The 24173-nt window shown below is 45.1% G+C and overlaps 1 protein-coding gene across 6 annotated transcripts in view; it reads left to right on the forward strand.

The window, feature by feature from the left end:
• Nucleotides 1-24173, forward strand: part of MAPK4 (mitogen-activated protein kinase 4) — a 184166-nt gene that overhangs the window by 62970 nt on the left and 97023 nt on the right. The window contains exon 1 of one of the 6 annotated variants that reach the window (XM_021093275.1): nt 13926-16513. The exons of 4 other annotated variants lie outside the window; for them this stretch is intronic. The gene's annotated coding sequence lies outside the window, so the exon portion shown is untranslated. Of the gene's footprint in view, nt 1-13925; nt 16514-17834; nt 23408-24173 lie in introns of those variants that run through there. One more of the 6 variants, XM_021093279.1, reaches the window with a different exon arrangement.

The following is a 24173-nucleotide window of genomic DNA, read 5'->3' on the forward strand; positions in this document are numbered from 1 at the left end:
TACTGATGGCAAATCCTCTAGGAAAGAATAAGCATCAGGAGTTCCCATTGTGGCACAGCGGAAACAAATCCGACTAGGAACCATGATGTTGCGGGTTCGATCCCTGGCCTTTGCTCATTGGGTTAAGGATCTGGCATTGCCTTGAGCTGTGGTGTAGATTGAAGACGTGGATTGGATCCCGAGTTGCTGTGGCTGTGGCGTAGGCCAGTGGCTACAGTTCCGATTAGACCCCTAGCCTGGGAACCTCCATATGCCGCTAGTGCAGCCCTAAAAAGACAAAAAAAAAAAAAGAAAAGAAAAAAAGAATAAGCATCATATTTATCTTTTTTCTTAAGTCCAACTTTTCCTACCTTGGTTTATGTAGGAGTTCTATAGAGGTGGTGGTGGTGTCATTGGTGACAGTGTTGTTTTAAGAAAAGTCCCTTTTAAGAAATGCAGTTCCTTCCTGGAGGGCCCTGTTGGGTACACTGTCCTGGCACAGCCCCATGGAAAGCTGTGGCTGCCTTGAGGTCTCCATACACTGTCCTGGCACAGCCCCGTGGAAAGCTGTGGCTGCCTTGAGGTCTCCAGAGAACCTGTTGTATTCAGAAGATGCCTCTTGAGTTCAAAGATGCCTCTTGAGAGCACCCCGTGGAGTGCTGAAGCATCAGTTTTGTCAAAGCACACAGCCCCTCTCTCAGCCCGTGGCTATGAATTCCATTCTGATTCCTTCTCTGGGGTACCTGGAAGATAGGAAATATCTGGAAACAAACTCACATCCACTGACTTGTGCTCACTCTAGCCCAGCCGCATGAGAGGCTGAAGGCCAGGCCACCCTGAACACTCAGCCAGCTTTGTGCTTCCTTGAATGGACTCGGGGTGCAGGTCAGGCGGAACCCAGACTGGAAAGGCCCGGTCTGCATCTGGAGGGCTGGCTTCTGTGACCTCAAGAGATGGAGCCTCAGGTGACCTGAGTCCTGGGACGCTAAGGGAGAGAAAATGTGCCAGACATGAAAAGTGAAGAGATTTTTCTCCTTCCTCCCTTCACCCTCGCCTCCAATCTTAATCTTTCTCCTTTCCTGGGTCCCCTGGCCTCATTCTCTGAGAACCCCCACCTGGCCTCCTCCTGCCACAGACCCACAGGAGTTGAGAACCAACATTCTGGGAATCAGTGTGCGTCAGGCACTTGGCAGGTGCGAGGGCTGTGACACAGACAGCAGGAGAGGCCGAGGGGCAGAACCTGTCCCTTTGTCATGGAGCTTCCACTTGAAGGAGAGAAGGCAGATGTGCTTGTGCTGGCAAGACAGAGTGTGAGGCCTGGACACCAGCGTAGACATTAAGCAGTGAATGACCGTATCAGAGGTCAGGCTGTACCCAGCACTGGGGAGGCTGCAGCTTATACCACATTGGAGGTCTTTGCAAGAAGAAGAGAGATGAACTGCTAGCCCCTCCCAGGATTCTGAAAGGGGCCCTTTCAAGTGAGGAGTTCTTGGCTTAAGCTCTGTTAGCTTCCTGGTGTGATTGTCAGGGTTCTTCAGAGAAGCAGAACCAATAGGATGTGCGTATGTGCACGCATATTCATATATATACACATATACACACACGTATGTATATATTTATATCTATACATATACATATTATGTATATATACATATGTGGATATAAAGAGGGAGGGAGAGAGTGCGAATATATACACGTAAATATTTAGTTTAAGGACTGGCTCACTTAATTGTGGAGGCTAGCAATCAGCAGGTGAGCTGGCAGGCTGGAGGCCCAGGAAGAGCCGATGTTGCAGTGAAGTCCAAAGGCCAACTGCTGGTGGAATATCCTCTCGCTCAATGTCACCATTTTTTTATGTGGGATGAGACCCACCCACGTTATGGAGGGTAATCTGCCTTACTCAGAGTCCACTGATTTTTTAATGGAAATCTCATTCAAAAACACCCTCACAGAAACTTCCAGAATAGTGTTTGACCTAATATCTGGGTACCACGGCTCAGCCAAGTTAACATATAAAATCACCCGTCACACCTGGTAAATCCGTCTCTGAAGGTGAGGTCAGCAGAGGGAAGGCATGCTGTGGGCTAAGTGGTTGGAGAAGGCTTCTGGGGAGAGGCGGACTCCAGCCAGCCTTGATGGACAGATTGGCTCCATGGTGCCTGCTCTCCTTGTGTATTAAGCCATAGGGTGGACTCAGGGGTCTGGGCACCATGACCAATGGTTGGAAAGATTCAGGGATGACTAAAGGGGCTGGTGGCCTTTGGCTCATGTGGTCATCAAGGCTGTTTCCTTGTGGCCCACACACTGTCCCACCACAAGAGTCTATTTTTCCTTTTCGTTGTCCTCTTTCTGCTCCCTTTTATCCTCCTCACCTTTTCTACCTGTCTTTGCCCTCCTCCCTCAGGTTAAACCTTGGAACAGACAAGCCCTGTCTGGTTCACCACAGGCTCTAGAAAATGAGCTTCATTGCAAATCCTCAGAATGACCCCAGCATTGGTCTGTAGTGTCACTCATGCACCTGGGTCTCCGTGATGTTCAGAAAAAGGCTTCATTGGTGCCCCCATCTGGTGCCCAAGTAACTCCCTTCTGATGTGAATCGGTGTGTCACTCATTCATAGGTATAATTTAAGGGAACCCCTATGAAATACCTGCACAGGGAACCCAGCCTCCTGGCTCTCCCCAGCACCCCCATCCATCTGCAAGACACGTACATGTGTGTTTCAGTTAAGCCTTTACCTACCAGAGGGATAGGAGGGCAAAGCATTAGAGCTCAGCACTTTTGCATTCCCCCTCTAGTCTTGGCCCGTGGCTTCCATTTCAGCTCCTGTTGTGTTTCCTCAACTGGACCTCCCTCTGGCGGGGCGGGGAGGTTCTAGAAGCAAAAAGCTGACAGAATGTCATCTGAGGAGGGTACAGTGAACAGCGATGGCCCAGTGGGGCCACAGGCACTCTCTTCTGGAATATTCCTCCCTGCTCCTTGCCACCAGCTTCAGAGTCAGCCTGGGAGCTGGAGGAAGGAGAGGCTTCAACCACATTTCTTCCTTCTCCCAAAGCCCAGCCTTGAGATCCTTCTGATTTGAAAGTGGAGCAAAAACACTCTACCACTAGGATGCATTCAAAGCAGGGTCATCTGTCCTAATGGTTTCCTGAACCAACATGGCCTGGGGGTAATGGTTCCTTGCCTGTCTTTTGCACTCATAGCTTTCAGCACTCTTCCTCACAGCACCCTGACCAGGGAGGTAAGGGAGGTAAGGAGAGGCCCTTGAGGGCCAGAACTTGAACCAGACCACATGCCCACTACTGCCTGCCCAGAAATGACGCAAAGGGCAGGGTCTCCCTTAGCCATGACTTTAGGTGTTGTTTACAAGTCACTCCAGAGACCCAGCTGCATAGGGTGCTATCTCCCAATTTCTTGGGGCCGGATGGAAGAAGCCTGTGGTAGAGAAGAAAGGAAAGAAAGCTGTTGGCATTAAGAAGCAGAAGAAGCCTTGTTGGGGGAAAAAAAAAAAAAAGGCTTTAGTGACCAAGAAACCAATGGCTGAAAAGAAGCTTGCAAAAAGAAGCCCACCCACAGAAGAAAAGGCTGCTGCCTAAACTTAAAATGGTTTGTTCCACAAATTCCCATCATTTGGACAGCTAATTTTGAACAAAGACCTGATCAAAGAGGCAGTAGGAAACATGGACGGGGGGGCGGGGGGAAGAGTCTTAGAGTTCCCACTGTGCCTCAGCAGGTTAAGAACCTGACTAGTATTCATGAGGATGTGGGTTCGATCTCTGGCCTCTCTCAGTGTGTTAAGGATCCAGCGTTGTGTCATGCTGAGCCATAGGTCTCAGATGTGGCTCAGATCTGGCGTGGCTGTGGCTATGGCGGGGGCTGGCAGCTGCATCTCCAATTCCATCCCCCAGCCCAGGAACCTCCCGTGTGCTGAGGCTGTGGCCCAAAAACGACAAAAAAAAAAAAAAAAAAAAAAAAAAAAAAGAAATCTTCCTGAGGCCAGTGAAAGGAGTCTGGTGACAGCAGAGTTCCCCCTGAGATGTTAGATATTCAGACTGTAAGCCTCAGGGCCCTGGAGTGGGCAAGGTATCAGCCTCAGACAGTGTAAGAGGTGACACAGGTTATTCTCTCAAAACCCAGGTTTAGTCACCGGGGAACAAACTCCCACCAGTTCATCCCCACCCATCTGTCCCATGGTGGCTTGTAACTCTCATGCTGGGGGACAGTCCCCAGGCCGGGTGGGGGCTCGGGAGGAGGGAGGGCTGGTTCCCATTGTAGCTCTCCCCAGATGCCAAGTTGCAGCCAGCTCAGCTTACTGGCAAGAGGAGAAGCAAAAATAGTGAAAATCTGTGAATTAATAAAAACAGCCTTGAAGCAGCCGCCAAAATGTGTACAAATCATGAAGTAATTAGAAGTGTGAAGAATTCTATCGGGTTGGCTGTTTCCAAATCCAGCATCTGATCGCTTTAGGAGGCCGAGGGCTGGCAGGCCGGGGGAGGAGAAATTCTTTCCATTGCCTTCTGATCCTGCCTCCTTGGAGCCTGGGTTTCTCGAAACCCTTTGGGGGTCTTGGCAGTTGCCCTCGAACCCGCCTAAATCAAATGTGGACCTTTGGAAAGCCCATGCAAGATCTTATCCCAGTAGCATCTTGTACTTTATAATAAAACTTTAAAGTTTTGTAGAGTGTTTTTTTGGATCAATGGTTTTATTTAATCTCACCATCACCAGATATTTTTATGTCAGTGTTTTTTTTCTGAGGCGGAAACTAAGGCCCAGAGAGTAAAGTGATATGAACCTAATTCTAAGAACTAACTAGTAGCAGAATCAGGGTCTCCTGAAAATCCCTCCACCCTCTTCCTCTGCCACCCACATTCTTCCTTTGGACCCTGCCATGTCTCAGTGGTGTTTTAGATGTTTGTATCTCACAAGTCTCATGGCAGCCAACGGCTGTTCTGTTAGGCCATGGTTCAACCCATTTGCTTGATTAATAAACTGAGGCTCAGGCTGTTAGCTATTTGTTGATTTTCATTTCATTTTATATCCAGATTAGACTGGGGAGAAGAAAAGGATACATTGTTCTTGTCTTTTTGGAAACACTTTATGGGAAGAGATTTCAGGCCTTAAGTCTTGTCATGTACCTGGTGAGAAGGATTAGAAATATATATGTGATGAGAATATGCGATGAGAGTTTCTTTGTTTGGCCTTGATCTTTCTGACCGTGGGGGCTTTAAGAGTAGGTGTTCACACTCAGTGATTCAAGGGAGGACATGGCTCAGGGCTGAAATGCAGCCCTGCTCAGCGTTAGAAATTCTGAGAGCAGAAATCGGAGCAGAACCCTGAGAGAGTCATGTAACGAGCTTGACGTGTGTTGTTAATTCCCTGAACGGCTTCGAAAGCTCCCAGGGGGGATGGAGTTTACATGGTTTACAGCCAGATCAAGCAAACAACAGTGTGATTAAGTTACACGCTTTAGCTGGCTTCATAACCAGAATAGAAACGTACTTGTTACTTGGGGATGGAAAGTTTTCAACAGAGCCCTGGCTGCTTGCACAGACTTGAGGCAGAGGAGATGGGGGAGTCGGGAGCAGTGCCAGCTATGGAATTTGAGGTGCCTACTGCAAAAGGAAGATGTGGACCTCTTGTTTGAAAATTAAGAATTTCAAGATGGCCACAGCAGAGTGTTAAACCAAGTGCAAGGTCCCTCTGAGCACAGAGGGTGTATAGGTCAGAAGCCTTTGAAGCCACTGGAGGAGAGAGGTCATGAGCCTGGGGCTAGTGGGTTCTTTGTGCACCAAATGGCACTGTCTGGAAGGTCAGGGATGAAAGTCATTCAGCTTAGGTTTCTGGAGTCACTCGGATGCCCCAACTAGATTCCAAGCTACAAGGATTCAGCCACGCGAGAGCAAGAGCTGCCAAGGGGCATCAGACCATCAGCTCAGAGAGTTTCGAGAATTACTAACCTTGTCTGTTTCCTATCTGTAAATTGGCTGAATGATAGTAAGGCCCACCTCTGTTGTAAGGACTAAAAGCACATTACCTGTTATCACGTACAAGTGTCCGGACACATCAAGGGCTTTAATGAAGGTCAGCAAAGAAGACAGGCATGTAAACTGCCTGCTGTGTGATAGTGATGGGAGGGAGCTGGAAGATGAGGTTGAGGAATGCCACTCTTTGGGGCATTCAACTTGTCTGGATCCTGGCTTGTTCCTTTTAAATGGATACTGAGACTTGAGGGGCAAGGTGGGAGTCTTATATCACAAAGCTATTCCCTCCTCTCACTCCCTCCAGACTGGCCTCTCATTGCCATCCTAGGGATCCAAGAATGCCCCAGTACTGACCTAAGCTGGCCTCTGTGTTCACAGCATCCTCTCCTGACCCACTCTTGAAGGTCCTGAAATTATGCTCTTTTTCAATCCCCCCCTTGCCAGGTTTTCCATGACCTGCTGGGTAAAGTTATATTCCCTATCCTAATACTCAGAGCACGCCCCCTTCTGACTACACCTGCCTTGCTGGCCATGCCCCCTCCCATCACTCCATTATGCAGAACCAGCTTCTCACCCTTATTTCATCAGCTTCAGTATTTTCTCTACCCGAGAGTCTCACCTGGGTTTGCAGTCAAATTCAATTCCAAGTGCCTCTCCTTATAGCCCTTCTGTAACAGAATACAATTGAGCCTCATCATTCACGGATCCTGCTTTTGCCAATTCACCTCCCCACAAATGTCTATTTGTAACCCTCAATGCAATACTCCTGGTGCTTTCACTGCTATTCACGGTCATGTGCAGAGCAGAAAGGCCAAAAATTCGAGTTGCCCCCCCATGCATGTTTCCCAGCTGAGATCCAACAAGGTAATAGTGCGTTCATATTTCAGCTCTCAGATTGTAAACAAGCTTTCTTTCTGTGCCTACTTAATGCCACTTTTGTGCATTTGGTACTTTTTGTTGATGTCACTGTTTGAAATGCCTCTAAGAATAGACCTTAAGGGCTATCTCATGTCCCTAAGGGCAGGAAGATTGTGATATGCTCTTTGGAGAAAATACCCATAGCACATGTATGATGAGCATCCTTCAACCTGGCATTATGGTGGTTATGGTGCTACTGACCTTGAGTTCAGTGTTGATGAATCTACAATATGGTACATCCAGGAAAAGGGAGAGGAAATTCACTAAAATGTATATGAAGCTGCTTCATTGTTTTGACCAGAGGCTCCAAGGGACCTGACCCTGTATATCCTCTGGGAACAATGGTTCAGTAGTCACTAATTCAGTGTTCTGTGTTTGTGGAGACTTTATAGAACATAACTGCCAGGAATAATGGGAATCAGCTGTACAAAAAAAAAAAAGCTAAGTTTCTACTATCAGACAAATGTCTTCTCTGATTCTACACTGATGTCTGTCAATTTTATTTGATACTCATTCAAACCCTGCCTTCTGATGGCCCCACAATTGTTACTTTAACTCTCCAGGTGTGGCCCCTACAGGGACAATAAGTGCCTTGAGGGAAAAAAAAAAAAAAACCATTGGCCCTCACAGTGTCCTTCCTAGGGAGGTAGACAATGAAGATGAGCTGAAGCCTAAGGCAGAGAAATTGTTAGAGTGGAAAGTGCTTGCAGAGAGCTACTAGACACAGCGGCAAGTAATACAACAGAAGCTCTATCCTCAAGAAAAACCTTAGAGCGCCTACCCTACACTCCCCCCACCCCAGAGATGTGTGAGAAGCAGAGGTGTTTGTAAAAGCACAGAGTGAACTTTGAAAGTGCCATGTCAGTGTTCTCTGCTGTTGACATCTGTGGGTGGCCATGGGGAAGGGATCACTGTGGGGGCTGCCTGTGATCTCCATGACAACGGGGCACCCATGTGGCCTGGAGAGGCTGACTCAGTGCTTTTCCAGCCAGGCCCCACCGTGTTAAGCTGCCAAGCTCAAAATCAATTGAGCTGCCCAGAGGAGAAGGTGAGTTATCACAAGGTATCGTCCTTGGGCTGCTACCTGCTGGAACCGCCACCTTCTCTGTGGCAAAAGCCACCTATTTTCCTGTCCATCTTCATGTGGCCAGGAGTGGTGACCGATGGGGCCTCGGCTACTCGGTCCCAGCAGGGCTTCTTTGGAGTCTGTAAGTGCCGTGGGGTTGCACATACACCTGTGTTTCTTTTCTTCTTCTCTTCACTGGGGAGGTTTGTTTTTCTACTTGTCCTTCGGTTTCCACATGATTAGATTTGTGAGGTGTTTTCCTCTGTGTTTTGTTGGAATCTGCTCTCCTTTAGCAGGAACCACGTCGGTGTGCCCTCTGCTGTGATTTCCCCCAGCTAGTTCTCTAGGATTCTTTCACATTCTCTCAGAGTCTATCTCTCATTCTCGGTATTTGTGGATAATATTAAGTGACTTCCAGCTTTATCATTCCTTGAGGACAGAGTGTGGGTCTGCTTTTTTTAAATTTTTTTTATAGCTGCCCCTGCAGCATATGGAAGTTCCCAGGCTAGAGGTTGAATGGGAGCGGGAGCTGCAGCTGCCGGTCTATACAACAGCCACAGCAACACCAGATCCGAGCCATGTCTGCAGCCTGAGCCACATCTGTGAGCTACACCACAGTTTGCAGCAATGCTGGATCCTTGACCCACTGAGTGAAGCCAAGGATCGAACCCACATCCTCATAAATATTAGTCACATTCTTAACCTGCTGAGCCAGAATGGGAAGTCCTGGGGTTTTTTTTTTTGTTTGTTTTTTTTGTTTGTTTGTTTGTTTTTTTAGGTACCACCATGCCTAGTATAATATGGAGAAGGTCATAGATTTATTATTATTATGTATTGAACTGATGGAGTTGTTTAATGAAAGTCAACAAAGTTTAAGGTCTTATACCTGGGTCCCTGGGGCAACAAGGAAAAGGACCAGCTCACGATCCTCATCTGTCCCAAGGGTCTGTGTGACAGAGAGGCTTCAGCTTAGCTCTTCTCTACTCTGTGGTGAGGGAGAGGCTGGTTGTGACATGAAAGAGGTGGAAGGGACACTAGGAAGTCCCTGTCGAGTCTAGAAGATCCTCAAGGGCACTGGGGAATCCCTTTCACGAGAAATCTTCAGGAGAGGGTGACATACATCTGTCTGGAATGTTTGCCTGGAAACGGGCCTGCCTGGGAAGGGACAGCTGGTCCCAGGCAGCCATGGCTCGGCCCAATGCCCTGCGCTATTGTGGCAGGAGGGTCCCGGAGGTCCTGCTTCCTGGAGCAGTGAGCAGCTGCCCTAGTCCACTTAAGTACCATAAGATGCAGTGGATCAGAGAATGTTCTAATGCATCTCTAGGATGGTTGATAACACATGGGCTTCTGAGGGTTTGATTCTTATCAGCTACCTCCCTTTCTTTAGGGTGACCAGGCCAAGCCACTTGGGCATGATGCTGCCAGACTAATTTCACTAAACCACCCTTGACCCAATTGCTCAGAAGCCCTCAGTGACCTCACCTCGACGGAGGGATAAAATCCTAACTCCTCTAAAATCCTTAAGGTCAGGACCTCCCTCTGATACTCCTGACCAGTGTCCTCAGGACAGTGGATATGGCCAGTGATGAAATGCTGCGTGTCACTTTGATTTTACCTTTAGTCACTTCTGGAGAATGGTGGGACTATAGAATGTTCTGCCAGTCAGCTGACTCTCCATCCTTAGAAAGCACAGTCCAGGAGTTCCCGCTCTGGTTCAGTGGGTTAAGAACCCAACACAGTGTCCTTCAGGATGTGGGTTGGATCCCTTGCCCTGATCAGTAGGTTAAAGATCTGGTGTTGCTGCAAGCTGCGGTGTACAGTCACAGATGCAGCTCGGATCCGGTGTTGCCATGGCTGTGGCATTAGGCTGGCAGCTGCAGCTCCAATTCGACCCCTAGCAGGGGAACTTCCATATGCTGCAGGTGAAACCATAAAAAGAAAAAAAATTTTTTAAATAAAAATTATGAAAAAGAAAGAAAGCGCCATCCAGCAGGGTCAGAGTTTCACTGTGGGCATTGCTTTATGTATAGTCAGGTGGGGGCATTAGAAAGAGTTCAGAGAGGACCGGCACTAAGCATCCAGTGCAAGTCAGGGTGGAGGGTGGGAAACAGCAGTTTCCTTGGCAGTTGAAATTCAGGTTTGTTTTGTCTGGGTCCCCGCCACTCCCGGCTTTTCATATCTCCCAGGTACATCATTTCTCTCCTTTGCAGACAGGCCTAATGAAAACTGGAACCTCCCTTCCCATCAGCCTGTAGCAAAGATGAGCAGGAATGTTTTGAGCAGTGCTGGGTGCTGCTCCTGGAGCGGACGGGATGCGAGCTCCTGGCACCATCATTGACGTGAGCTTTGCTGGCACATGCAGTGTCTTTTCAGCCTGGCTGTCAGCATTTCTTCTTTCCAGGAAAATTAAGGAATGTGTGCTTTCAGAGTTGAGTTCAAGGGCAAGGTGAGTTCAGTTCTAGGAGTGAGAAATCTAAGTGGTTTGTTGGAGTGACTTGGAAAGAGGACAACACGTCTGATATTCGCTGGCATTTATTTTGTTCCCAGCTGTTGGCATGGGTCACACCCTGCATCATGTCATATGCTGTATTTGACTTAACATCTTGTGTTAGAGCACCAGCATTTTTGCTTTTTTTTTTTTCTTTTCGCTTTCAGGGCCACACTTGTGGCATATTGAAGTTCCCAGGAGGCCTGCACCACAGTCACAGCCATCTCAGGGTCAGAGCTCATCTGTGACCTATGCCACAGCTTGTAGCAACGCCAGATCCTTAACCCACTGAGCAAGACCAGGGATTGAACCTGTATCCCCATGGATACTAGTCATGTTCATTACTGCTGAGCCGCCACGGGAACTCCAGCATTAGCTCTTTTGGAGAAGTGATAATAATCTGTTATCTGTCTCTCATTCCCCCATGTGTGTTTGTGTGTGGCATGGAGGAAACTCCATCACCTGAGACGGCCAGGCTTGGTTCTTAATAAGGGAGCCGGGGAACAACTGCGAACCAGGAATTACTAAAGATGAAAATATATTGGTTCAACGTGCAAATAATATTATCCCTATTACAGCCATATGCTTTAGTCTTTCTCTTCTAAATCCTTAATGCTGAAGATTCTGAGTCATTTTCCTATTTCCCCTTCCTGCGTGATTAGACGAGGGCCATGCCGGGTCTCGAGCGCCCCAGGGTGGTGGTTCTCAACCCTGATGGCATGATCTGAGGCTCCCTGGGTGAGATCCAGGCTTCAGAGCTGTCAGACTCCCAGGTGATTCCAGTGAGCAGCCAAGGCTGAGCGCGAGCTATTTGAGGGCAGGGAATCTGTTTTATTAATCACTTTATCTCCAGGGCCTCCTAGAGTGCTTGGCACAGAGTATTCAACAAATGTCAGTGCCTCCTGTTACTATCTCCTCATGGATGTCACATACGTACTCCAGGATGTCAAATGATGTGATCCTCAGACCAAGCCTTTCCCTCTTCCAGGGCTCCCCACCTCAGGATTTGCATCCCTGTCTGTCTAAAGTGCAAGCTAGGGAGTTCCTGTTGTGGTGCAGCAGAAACGAATGCGACTAGGAACCATGAGGTTTCAGGTTCGATCCCTGGCCTCGCTCAGTGGGTTAAGGATCCAGCATTGCTACGAGCTGTGGTGTAGGTCACAGACGTAGCTCAGATCCCGCATTGCTATGATGTGGTGTAGACAGGTAGCTGCAGCTCCGATTAGACCCCTAGCCTGGGAACCGCCATATGCTATGGGTGCAGCCCTAAAAAAAAAAAAAAAAAAAAGACAAAATAAATAAATAAAATAAAGTGTAAGCCAGAAGCTTGGACTTCGTCTTTGATGCCCCTCCCCTCCATCCCAGCCCTTCACTGTGGGGTTTTACACACAAAGTCTCCAACACAACTGTGCATTTGTTCCCATAGCACCAGCACATCCTCATCCGAGGTCCTATCAGCAACCCCTGAACCACCTCAGATGCTTCCTAGTCAGGCCACCTGTGTGCCTATAGCCCCACCGTCCACCTTCCACACCACAGTCAGATTCAGCTTACAAAACACAAGTGTGATCTTGTGGTCTATTGATTAAAGCCCTTCCGTGACTTTCCACTGCGTTGGGGACTAAATTCCTTAATCTTGTTGACAAGGCCACGTGGCCTGGTCCTCAGGTCCCCCTCATCCGGTCCACTAGACCCCAGGTTCTGATTTACCTTCTCCATGGGAATCCACTTTGCTCTCTGCCACATCCTTGCCCTCCAGCCACTCTCGCTTTCACTTCCTTGAATCCCGCACTCCCTCCAGCCTTAGGGCCTTTGCACATGCATTTCCGTCCATCTGGAACACTAACCCCTCACTCCCTCTCTGTCCCTGCCTCACTAACCGCTGCTGATCCTTCAGAGCCCTTACCCCAGTGACACCTTCTCAGGCCCTAGCCAAAAATTCCTCTGTCGCCTGGTCTTGTAGCCTCAGGCCTGCTTCTCCATATTGGTTACCTCAATTTGTAGCTCACCTTCCAACAGGCTGATTTTTTTGACCCAGAGAGTCATTTTTTTTGACTCTCTGCTCCACCTGACTGCTACCCCAGAGAGCAGAGGCTGATCTCATTTTGCTCATTTTATCCCCAGACTGAGCAAAAGACAGAATACCTAGAACATGCTAAGTTTTTGCTGACTGAATGCAAGGATTTACTTGCAGAACAGCCCCAGGTCTCTTGGGTCCTTGAGCTCTGTGACCAGGTGTAGCAGCTGGCTTCTCTTGTCACCTTTTTTCTGAGGCAGGGGCTGCCTCTCCTGCCTGAGACCTCATGGTGGTTCCTAACAACACAGGTCTATGAAAGATACCAGGTGACACATCTGCTTTGCTCTATTTTCTGCAACCTCCTAAAGATCTATTAATATTCATGCCCATCAATTGCTTTTCTTTGGGAATCTTTTGCTATTTCTTTTTCTTTTTTTTCTTTTTACAGCCGCACCTGTAGTGTATGAAAGTTCCTACGCTAGGAGTCAAATCTGAGCTGCAGCTGCCATCCTATGCCACAGCATGGCAGCACTGGATCTGAGCCACATCTGTGACAACACTGGATTCTTAACCCACTGAATGAGGCCAGGGATTCAAGCTGCATCCTCACAGAGACAACATTAGGTCCTTAACCCATTGAGCCACAACGAGAACTCCTCTTTTGCTATTTTTTAAATCTCCTTAGAACTTTCCCAAATCTTAGTTTTTAGGGTTTAAGGTATATCCTCTGTTCTTCTCTTGGGCCCACAAGCGTTTTCAGGAGTTGCTCTTTTTTGTTTTGAATCCCATGCCTTGGTGGTATGTCATCTAGGTGCTTTCCCACTGTGGCCTCACAGTGATGCTGGGCGGCTTGGGGGAATGTGAGAGGACCTCTCTTTTTTAGATGAGAACATGAGATTCAGGACCACCATCTCCCAGTTCCCATCACGGTCTCCTAATTGCCTTTAATTCACCGCACACTCTCCCCTCGTTTTATTTTATTTTTCCATTATAGTTGATTTACAATGTTCTGTCAATTTCTGCTGGAAATTTCTATTCTTTTTCTCACATTATCCTCCATCATGTTCCATCACAAGTAAATAGATATAGTTCCCTGTGCTATACAGCAGGATCTCATTGCTTATCCACTCCAAATGCAATAGTTTGCATCTGCTAACCGCACACACCCAGTCCATCCCACTCTCTTTCCCTCCCCCTTGGCAATCACAAGTCTGTTCTCTAAGTCCATGAGTTTCTTTTCTGTAGAAAGATTCATCTGTGCCATATATTAGATTCCAGATATGTGATATTATGTGGTATTTGTCTTTCTCTTTATGACTTACAACACGTAGTATGAGAATCTGTAGTTCCATCCATGTTGATGCAAATAGCATTAGTTTTTCTTTTTATGGCTGAGTAGTAGTCCATTGTGTTTATGTACCACCTCTTCTTAATCCATTCATCTGGTGATGGATATTTAGGTTGTTTCCATCTCTTGGCTATTATGAATAGTGCTACAATGAACATAGGGGTTTATGTATCTTTTTCAATGAAAGCTTTGTCCACATATATGCCCAAGAGTGGTATTTCTGGGTCATATGGTAGTTCTATATTTAGTTTTCTCTCCCCTCATTTTAAAAGCCACTAGAAACTAAACCCTACATCTAAATCCTTATTTCTTTGAACCTCCCCCAAATAGTATAGAACATTAGGCTAGACCTTAATTACCTGGTATTGTGACCTTCTAAGGTATTTCCCATCTCTGGACCTCATTTTACTGATTTTGTAAAATGAGAGTGTTTGGACTAGACTATTAAGGATCTTTCAGTAGTAATACTGGTAATAATAATAATAATAATATTTACAGTAATAATAATATTAGCTAATATTTAATTGGGCACTTACCATGTATCAAGCACTAAGTATTTTACATTGTCTAGGAAAATGCTGTGTTTTTCCTTTAGTCTCACTATGACACTTCTGAAACCAGATGTGGGAAGTGGGGAGTTCTCTGACACCAACCAATTAGGTGACACCAGCTGGGTGTCTGACACTTCAGTTCAGTTCTGACGCTATCTACCTGGAGATAGCATCAGATTCTACAGGTGAAGGGCTCAGTCCTATGAAACTGCACCCACCTCAGATTCAATTCCAAGTCCAGGTTGTCACCTGTGCTTCCAACCAGTTGGCTGTCAACCAGAAGTTCCCATGACTCTCTACTTAGATTCAGTTAATTTGACAGAACAGCTTGCAGAACTCAGGAATAACAGTTTATGTACTAGATTTCTGGTCTATTACAAAGGATGTTAAAGGATATTAATAAATAGCCCAATTAAATGGTACACATGATGAGGTCCAGAAGGGTCCTCAAAACAGACTTCTGTCCCTGTGGAGTTTGGGGTGTGAAACTTTCCAGCACGTGGTTACATCCTTATTCATCAACCCGGAAGCCTTCCAAACCCATACTTCTGGGATTTATGGAGGCTTCACCATGCAGACATAATCATAAATTCTGGCCCCTCTCTCCTCTTTGGAGAATGGGAAGTGGAGCTGAAAGTCTAAGCTTTTAATCTTGGCTTAGTCTTGCTGGTGATCAGCCCCCATCCAGAAGCCCACCAAGAATCACTTCAGCAGAACAAAAGATGCTCTTACCACTCAAGAAATTCCAAAGGATTTAGAAGCTCTGTGTCAGACACTCCCATCACTCAGGAAATTATAAGCATATAGGAGCTCCGTGTCAGGATCCAGGATCAAAGACCAAATATTAGCAGGAACGAAGAACATATATATATTCTCATATACACATATAGCTAAAATTTAAATTATTTAATCCCCTCTACAAGCATCCAAGTAGGGATTTCTATGGCTCAATATTACAAATGTTGAAACTCAGGAACAGTGAAATTAAACAACTCACTCAAAGCCACAGAGCCAGAAAATGACAGAGCTGGGATTCAAATCCAGGATCACTGGCTCCAAAGCCCCCATTCTTCACCAGCTAGAGTTCAAGGCAGAGACCAGGCTTTGGGGTCAAACAGATCTGGTTTGAGCGCTGACTCTGCCATTTATCAGCTGCACGATCCCAGCCAGGCCACTTTGTACACCTGTTTTCCAGTATGTAAAATAGGGATAATACCTGCAGCATATGTACCAGGTGGCTTCAGTTGCCATAACAAGGGACTATAGACATTTATTTTCTCACCATCCTGGAGGCTAGAAGTCCAAGATCAAGGTGTCCACAGCATTAGTTTCTCTGGAGGCCTCTCCCCTTGGCTTGCAGGTGGTGCTTCTTACCGTGTCCTCACGTGGTCTTCACTCTGCTCATGCATGTCTGTGTCCTAATCTCTTTTAATAAGGACCCCAGTCACAGTGGATTAGGACTCACCCATTTGCTCTCCTTTTGCTTTAATCAGCTCTTTAAAGGTCCTGTCTTAAGATACAGTGACAGTCTGAGATCATGGGGGTTAGGGGTTCCACATCTGAATTTAGGGGGTTATACAGTCCAGCCCCAAATGAGAGAGTTTTGTGCACCTTCTAGGATATGGTGTTGAGTAGAGTGCCTGACACAGTGTAGACACTCCATTAATGCCATTCCTTCCCTTGTCCTCTCTGTACCAGTTCTGACTCTACCTCCATCCCTTAATTCCTGGGTAATGATGAGATGTGATGCATGGCTGGCAACATGGATGTGAGCTCTGGGTGGAATCTCTTTGGCAGCTGTTTCTAGAGTGGAAAAAATCTCACCTTCATTTTAGATCACTTATGGTGGAGTTTACAGTCCTCGAAGTAACTCTGGAGGCTTTGAAGTCTTAGAAAAATATTGTGATAAATCCCAAGACGTCAAACTTGTGTGACATAACTTTTTCCAAGGATGGCAACTTGCCTTTCAAATGTGAATTTCTCCTTCTGCTCCCAGTAAGGCGACATCTCCCTCCCTTGCAGTTGAATAGCCGAGGCTTTAGCGCTTTTCCTACAAACAACAACAGGCATCGAGGAGCTGCGTTTGCTGTGCCCTGGCGGTCCCTGTGTTTGCTTCTGGCTGCCTCGTCCTCCTGGGAACCCACTTTTCCGAAGTCCCAGGTTAGAGGTGAGTTGCCTGAGAGGAGCCAGGAGAGTAGAAACATCAATTTAGCACTGCTGAGTTAATGAAGATGCTGTAGCATGGTGAAGCGATCATGAAAAGAGATGCAGGAGCTTTTAGAGAGAAAGTTCTGGAAGAACTGAGGAGCAGCAGCAGCGTTGTAAAAAACAGCAGCCGCTGTGGACACACCGAGTGCTATTATGTGCCAAACCAAGCAATGCTCTTTAGGTGCAGTGTCTCTGCCCTCAGAGTAGGTTTAATGATCCCCTTTCTTCAGACAAGTAACTGAGGCTTGGGAAGCCTAAGCAACTCACCCCCCAAGGGGCCACAGCTTGTAACCAGCAGAGTCAGGGTCCAAAGCCAAGCCTGCTTCTCTGCAGAACTCAGCAGAGGTAGAAATTTTACTCAGGGGCTCCAGAGGGCACAATCTGGGAATGGGTCATGTGGGTGACCGGATGGATGGGGCAGGACAGCTGCCTTCGAGGTGGAAGGGGCAGGACAGCTGCCTTCGAAGTACCTGGTGCCCAGAGCTGAAATGACCTTGTCTCTTTGGGATATGCTGGGGATGCAGAAAAACACAGCTCAGCCTCAGCCTGTGGGGAGAGTAAGCAAGCAGCCTCGAAGAAACTAAAGAAATTCTTTCGGGGCTGGTGCCAAGCTTGATGACTGGAAATGGGAGTGAACCTGGAAAGCAGACATTCTTACACTTGAGCCAAATTAGCTAAATTCTAAGATAGCAATTTGTCATCTGCCTTTTCTGTGTGTACATTCATCCCTTGGTTTGTGTGGTGGTTGGGTCCCAGGATCCCAGCAGATACCCAAGTCCGCGGAGGCTCAAGTCCAGTAGTCAGTTCTTGGTATCTGCGGATGCACAACCTGACAATATGGAAGGACAGTTTGCACCCCAAGAGGACCCTATTCCCTAGTTGTTGATTTGAGTGAGCTCTCAGACTTTGGTGTTCTATTAGGAGAGGTTGGGAGGGCATGAGAAAAAGCTGTAATCTCAATGTCAAACCACTTTTTCTTTATTATTTTTTATTCTGTCTATAAAATTATGGCTATTGTGGGAAATTAGGGAGAAAAACACGGGAAAGTGGTTTTTTTTGTTGTTTTTTGTTTGTTTGTTTGTTTGTTTTTGGTTTTTTTTTTTGCTTTTTAGGGCCGCACCTGTGGTGTATGGAAGTTCCTACACTAGGGGTCAAAGCAGAGCTATAGCTGCTGGCCTATGCCACAGCACAGAAACTCAGGATCCAAGCCGCATCTGCGACCTACACCACCACGGCAATGCCTGATCCTTAGCCCATTGAGCGAGGCCAGGGATTGAACCTGCATCCTCATGGATACTAGGATTCATTTCCGCTGAGCCACAATGGGAACTCCAAACACAGGAAATTATAAAGGAAAAAATTTCTGTAATCTACCACTTGCAGATAACCATCAAAAAATTTTAAAACTACTGGAGTCCCCACTGTGGCACAGTGGGTTATGAACCTGACTGCAGCAGCTCGGTTTGCCATAGAGGCACGGGTTTGATGCCCAGTCTGGAACAGTGGGTTAAAAGGATCTGGCATAGGATTTGATCCTCAGCCCAGGAACTTCATATGCCTTGAGTGCAGGGAAAAAAAAAAAAAAATCGAAGACTGCCATTCAGTCTCTTTCCTATCCAATTTTAAATCAACAGAAAAAGAAATCATACTTTGCATCATTTAGTAAACTTTTATCACCTAGTGCAATATCATGCACATTTTCCCATGTCTTTAAATGTTTTTTTTGAACTGAAGTTTTCTTCCCACAATGGGTGATGAACCATAAACTAAGTAGTCTTTCCTTCTTGGTTGAGTTTCTTCTCTTGATTAGCTCACCTGGTAGGTGACCATTAGGGAGCTCCCAAGAGCAGAACAGAGTGTCTGTTTTGGGAGATCTATGCTATTTTTATACAGTTCACTCTGTTCCTAGTTATCTATAAGATCAACTAACAGAGGTCTAAGCTTGTGTCTGTATCCAGTATTTACAGCCACCTCACATTTTTTTTGTCCTCCAAATAGAAACAGTTCAAAGTGTCACAAACCTTTTATTCTGGAAGTGAATATTAGAGAACGATGATTCACCTTGGGAGGTGTGGGCACAACCCAAGGTTATTTATAGACATCCACTCATATACACAATCTTTATAGATACACGTATAGAAAAGCAATGGGCAAGTGGTAAAGACCACCACATTGGGAATAGAAAAGTTGCTATAATGAGATGTTTTAAAGGAAACTGACAGTCAGAGACATACTACAGAACAGGCTTTTTACAAACCTCCTGGGGTCCACACCAGCAGTGTGGCCATTCAGAAGTCATGCTCTGCCACCTGGGGAAACTCGGGTTTCTACCCCAGTCTCAAATGGTTCTGGTTCCCAGGACATTCCTCTTTTCTTACAAAAAAGTCATATGAATGGCCTTGCCATAGGAACAGGAATTGCAACTGCTCTCAACCCTTCCATTGGCCTTCACACAGACACATATACAGACCTATGTGTTAGTGGCTGAACAGCCAGAGGAGGAGAAGAGGGGACAATTTACAAACAATTTACAAAAAGCTATTTGCCAATTCATGAATCAGTGTTTTTTCACTTTGCTATTGCCCAGGACTTTTGTTTGTCAATTTCAGGAGCATTATCTGAGCTGCCGCCTGAAAAAAAAAAAAAAAAAAAAAAATGTTGGTTGAGTGAGAAGTCCAGTTTGTGACATAAGATCAAGGTCCATTTTTTTTTTTCTTTTTTCTCTCTCTTTTTTTTCCTAACTGTACCAGGGAAGTTCCTGGGCCAGGGGATTGAATCTGAGCAGCAGCTGTGACCCATGCCACAGCTGTGGCAATGCCAGATCATCAATCTGCAGCACCACATCAGGAATTCCCTCTATTTTCTTTCTTTTCTCTAGTTCACTGAAGACCCTGGAGGAGCTGCTTTCCATAATATAATCTCTTTGAAGTGCTCCCTCTCTGAAACATGGAATATAAAAAGTGGCCCGGACATACTGTCAGGAGAAGTTTGTTCTGTCTCATCCTATCACTAAACCCCTCTGGCTTTTGGACAAATCTCCCTGACTTTCTTGGTCCTGATTTCCTCATCTGTGAAAAAAGAAATTCATATAGAAGTTTATATATGTATATACATTTAACAAAATTTAGAAATAAACTGGATAAGTGTTACATAAGAATCAGACTCAATGTTCTCACTGACAGTCTTTATAATTAAATGATTAGAATTTATACTGAAAATGGAGTAAATAGCATAGTCCAGTCCTACTACTACCTTGTAGTAGGTATTGTTAGCAGTTAGAATGTTAGCAGTTCTCCATTGTTCTGCATTTGGTTTCCTATAAGATCTTGCTTTTTAATGTTCTGAAACATTACCTCTGAGAACCCCTCAGACCTAACATTCTATGTAAATTACATTTTTACATGTAAAACAAAATGTATTTGCGGCTCTCCGAACATAATAATAAATACTAATGACCAATAATGGTTTTAGTGGAAGGCAGAGGATTAAGATAACTAATTAAAATAAGTAAATGATAACTACTAGAAAAGAAGTGTAAGCCGTATCCTAATTATTGAATTTGCTGATTATTTTCCCCACTGCTTGGCTTCTGTTTGGTTGTCAGCTGAAACACATTATTGTATGTTTGGGAAGAGGAAATTTGCTTCAAGATTGCTATGACTGGCCTATGCGCAAGAGTTAAAGGATTTCACCCCCGGGGATTTTAGAGAATAGGTTTTGGGCAATTGCTCAGTTGATCATTCTAAATTAAATTACTAAGTACTGAATCCACATCTGGTTTAGAGAAACATTGCTGGTAGAGGACTTTTTGTCTTCCTCCCCTTATTTTATATAAGTGAAGAAATACTCCAAGAAATTGCCTAAACTCGAGTTGTCAGGACTATGGGAAAGCTGTTTTCAGAATCAGCTTTGCCTTATAATATAGATTCAGTGCAGCATTAAATAGAATTCCTATGTCCACCTGAAACATATGGAGGTTCACAGGCTAGGGGTCCAATCAGAGCTGCACCTGCCGGGCTACACCACAGCCACAGCAACACCAGATCCAAGTTGCATTTACCATACCAATTCCTTTATCCACTGAGCGAGGCCAGAGTTGGAACCCGCATCCTCGTGGGTACTAGCCGGGCTCTTAACTCACTGAGCCACAACGGGAACTCCCTAGAATTCCTTTTTAAGATTGGTGTCACAGGACAGAATGGACACCCCTCATCTGATTGTTTTTTAAAGGGGTTAGATGATGCTGGGTGTGTGATCTAATGTGGCATATCTGAACAGAGAACATTGTAACCAGGTTCATCATAGTTTCCAAAGTTCAAATGCTTCTTCCATGATTAATACCCTGCAAGAGGGTTGTTGGTAATCAACCAAACTCAGTCTTGAGCCTTCAAAGTGAGACTAGAGAGGTTCCTGTGCCATCATCCTCTGAATGGCTCCCTCTTGTCTTGAGAAAGGTGTTTCTACACCTATCCTCCCTCCTCCACCTCCCCCCAAGTCAGCATTCTCAAAAGTCTGGTCTTGGAACCAGTATCTTGGCATTACCTGGGAACTTGTTAGAAAAGTAGATTCTCCAGTCTCCCCGCAGACTTCCTGAATGAGACACTGTGGGGACAGAGCCAGTCTGTGTCTGCAGGATCTTTGCATGTGATTCTGATGCTCACCACTGCTCTGGTTCATGGTTCACATGGGCATGGTGGCCATTCAGGAGTCAGGTCTGGGGACTTCTGTTGAGGTCATACTAACTGACCTGTGAGGAAGCTAGGACCTATACCCTAACTTCATTTGGCTCTGGTTCCAGATAGTCCTCTTCTTGCTTACAAAAGATAATATAGGTAGTCTTCTGGAAGGAGCAGGAATGGTGGCTGCTTTCCACCCTTCCCTTGGCTTTAACACACATAGACGCACACACACACACAGACACACAGACATACACACATCTACCACGGCCCTATATGATTGCCTATAGTAGTGAAAGACTAGTTCCTCCCAGCTCTGTGCCTTTTGGGAAGGTCGTCACTTTGCACATCAGTCTTCATCTTCTGCTGTGGTCCTCAACCATGTCTGCACATTGAAATCACCTAGGACCACCCCACCCCCCAGAAATTCTTATATAATGGTCAGAGTGTGACCTGGGTATTTTTTTAACTAAGATCTTATTTTTTTAGAGCAGTTTTAGGTTCACAGAAAAATTAAGAGGTACAGAGATTTCCCATCTACCCCTGCTTCCACACATGCACACAGAGTCCCCTCATTACCAGCCTCCTCCACCAGAGAGGTTTGTTGAAATTAATGCACCTTCAGTGACACATCATAATCACCTAAAGCCTATAGTTTTCATTAAAGTTTACCTTTTTTATTTTTTAAACAACCAATGTTTCTTTCTTACAGTTCTAGAGGCTGGGAAGTCCAAGTCCAAGATCAGCAATGTCTGGTGAGGCATTGCTTCCTGGCTTGTAGATGTCTGTCTTCTCACTGTATCCTCATGTGGTGGAGAGCAGAGAGAGGAAGGAAACTCTCTGGTTTCTCTTCGAAGGACAGTAATCCCATCATAAAGGCTCCACCTTCATGACCTAATTACCTCCCAAAGACCTACCTCCAAATACCATCATATTATCATAGTTCACTCTTGACACTCTACATCCTTTGGGCTTGAACAAATGTATAATGACATGTATCCATCATGATGGTATCATACAGAGTATTTTCACTGCATTTAAAAATTATCTGTGCTCTGCCTGTTCATTCCTCCCTCACTACCCCAATGCCAGACAGCTGCTGGTCTTTTTACTGTCTGCATAATTTTGCTATTTACAGAAGGTCATATAGTTGGAATCATACAGTATATAGTCTTTTCATATTGGCTTCTTTCACTTAGCAATATGCATTTAAGGTTCCTCTGTGTCTTTTCATGACTCGGTAGCTCATTTCTTTTTAACCCTGAATAATATTCCATTTGTGGATGTACCACAGTTTAGCAATTCACTTACTGAAGGACATCTTGGTTGCTTTCAAGTTTTGGCCATCATGAATTAGCTGTTACAAATATCCTTGTGCAGGTTTTTGTGTGGATGTGTGTTTTTAACTTTTTTGGATGGGTGCTAAGGAGCACAACTGCTGGATCATATGATAAGATAATGTTTAATTTTGTAAGAAACTACCAAACTGTCTTCCAAAGTGGCTGTGCCATTTTGCATTCCCATCTGCAATATATGAGAGTTCCTATTGCTCCACATCCTCATCAGCACTTGATGTCATCAGTGTTCCAGATTTGGGCCATTCTGTTTAGTGTGTAATAGATGGTTTAATTTGCATTGATGACATAGGATGTGGAGCATCTTTTCATATGCTTATTTGCCATCTGTAGATCTTCTTAGGTGAAATGTCCCTTAAGGTCTTTGGCCCATTTTTGAATCGGGTTGTTTGTTTTCTTATTGTTGAATTTGAAGTGTTCTTTGACTATTTCAGATAACAGTCCTTTAACAGATAGGTCTTTTGCAAATATTTTTTCCCTGTCTGTGGCTTATCTTCTCATTGCCTTGAGGCATCAGGATTTTAAAACCTTCTCAGGTGATTCTAATATGCTGCTGAGTTTGAGAATCAATGGGTTAAAATGTCAAGGCAGCTGATGAAGATGAGGACGAAGATGGGCTAGGCAGTGAGGGAAAAGCCCACTCATTGATGAGAGGCCAGAGCTCTCCAAAGCTGGTTCCCCAAGAAGCTCTCACAACCCTCTTTTCTCCCCAACAGCAAGACTAGACCAGGGTCCCTCCCAACATTTTGTCCCATGGGACCGAGACAGCCTTCATTTTTGGAGCATCCTTCCAGCTTTGCCTTGGTGACCATGACATTGACAGTAAGTAGATGATTCCCAGGTCTTTCTCACTTTACTCAGTGCAAATCGTGGTTTTTTTGTTTTGTTTTGTTTTGTTTTAAAGTTCAAAAGGGATTCATAGTAAAAAGTTACCATCATCTTTCCCATCCCTGACTGCAAACTTAAAAGCATTTCTTTCTTTAGTTTCGTATCTTTAGGTAATATACTTTATCTGCTTTTTTGTGTGTTTTTGTTTGGTTTTGCTTATTTTTTGTTGTTGTTTAAGAAAAAAAGAATAAGACAGAGAAAGTGATTTAAATAGGAACTGAAAATCTGCTTGCCTGCCCATGAAACAATCTGATATTATGTTATGTATTTTTTTTTTTTTTTTTTTGGTGAGTACTTAATTTCTTTCACTAGAAAGTAAGCATTGTGGTCAGTGTCTTTACTTGATTTTGACAGTAATTATCACTTTTAGAGAGCTTATATTTACCCTTTAACTTTGAGTGCTTATATTCATTATCTTCTTTTCTCTTTCCATCAAATTTCAGCAGTCACTCTCAGTATGAGATTATATTTTTCTTCCCTCCTTCTTCCCTTCCACCTCCCCAACTTTTTTTTTTTCTACTGATGTTTTTATTTTACTTGTCAGAGTTGATGACTTTTACATTTTGTCGGTGACATATTCACCTATAGATTGATTGTGAAAGTTGAAAATCAGTAAATGTAAAATTCATTTGCATTATGAATTTATGAGAAAATTAACTCTCATCCTGTCCTTATCTTCCATTGCAAGTGACCGCAACAT

Source organism: Sus scrofa, chromosome 1, assembly GCF_000003025.6.
Source record: "Sus scrofa isolate TJ Tabasco breed Duroc chromosome 1, Sscrofa11.1, whole genome shotgun sequence".
Lineage (NCBI taxonomy): Eukaryota > Metazoa > Chordata > Mammalia > Artiodactyla > Suidae > Sus > Sus scrofa.